Below are 1379 nucleotides of genomic sequence, written 5' to 3' on the forward strand. Positions count from 1 at the left end.
AGGAAGATCTTCAAGACACAGGGAAGCCCTAAGGGCGGAGAGGAGCCGAAAAACTGAGCCCCGAATATTGGGAAATACCACATTTAACCTTCAAAAGCAATTGCGGCTACAGAACCAGCACTGTCGGCCTGTGAAACACTTCAACGCCTAAGAGGGAGCCATTCATACTAAATTCATGAACTGCACTTTAATGCAATTAACGCACTTTTAAACATGTATCAGAATGAAAGGATTCAAACACAAAAAGCATTTCTTGGCCACAATATTTAAAGCAGCTTAACAAAATAATGAAATTTGACCTTCTGCTTATTGCAAACGCCTTAAACATTTACGAGTGACTTGATTTCAAGAAACGCAGGACGTCGCCTAACACTGTCCTGCTGGCCCTGCCTGGGTGGACCCCCGCAGCAGTCTCCCCCGTCTACTTCCAGGCAGTGGTTGCTGGGAATAAAAAGGAGAACGGGCAGGCCCAGTCCAGCTCGGAATCCTGCAGTTCCCACCAATCTCCGAGCGCGGAGCCCGCCCGCCCCTCCCCGGCGCGGCGGAAGCCGGGCCGAGACTGAATATTCAACACCCGCTTCCAGGACGCGCGCCTGGGGAGTACCCACAAGCCCTCGCGGCCGCGGCCGGCGGGCGGGTGACCCAGCGCGCAGCCAGCAGAGCGAGGTCACCCCGCGCCTCCCGAGACCTTGGCCCGGGGCCGGGGGCGGGTCCGCGGCTGCCGGCCAATCAGCGCCCAGCAGGCGCGCGCGCGCGGGACCGCGGCCCTGCGGGTGACCCGGCCACTCCCGTGGGGAGGACGGCGAGCGGCGCCGGCTGGGGGCGGGACGCCGACGCCTCAGAAACCTGGCGGGGGGAAGCGAGGGGAGGCTGAGGATGGGGAGAGTAGGCGGATGTGGAGAGGGAGCCCGTTCCCGAGCTATACCCTCCTGAACGGCGCCTCCATAGCGCAACCCCCCTAAGCCGCACAGCCTGCCGGGAGCGCAAGCTTTCTGCGCTGGACGCGCGCGCGCACGCGCGCGAGGCTGTCCTGGCTCCGCCCCCGCCGCGGGGCACGCCGGGAGAACAGCGCTTTCCCCCACCCCTAAAGGGGGGAGAAGGGGGTGTAGGCCTGTCCTTACGGAAGAGGTGGGGCTAGTCATGTCCCGCCCCCTACGACTGCAGGGGGCGGGCCAGTGGGCGGGCGCATGCGCACGCCTAGGTCCTCCTCTGCGCCGGAAGGAGGACGGCGTGGGGCGGCGCCCGCTGTTTGAGGGGCGGAGCCGACGCACGGCGCCAGATCACGTGATACCGTAGCGGCCGCGGGAAAGGGGCGAGGCAGGGGGCGGGGCGGGCCCTTTCCTGGGGCCGGAAGTGGCGGCTGCTGCGGTGAATCCGAG

This window comes from Muscardinus avellanarius (genome assembly GCF_963383645.1).
Source record: "Muscardinus avellanarius genome assembly, chromosome: 5".
NCBI classification, from domain to species: Eukaryota; Metazoa; Chordata; class Mammalia; order Rodentia; family Gliridae; genus Muscardinus; species Muscardinus avellanarius.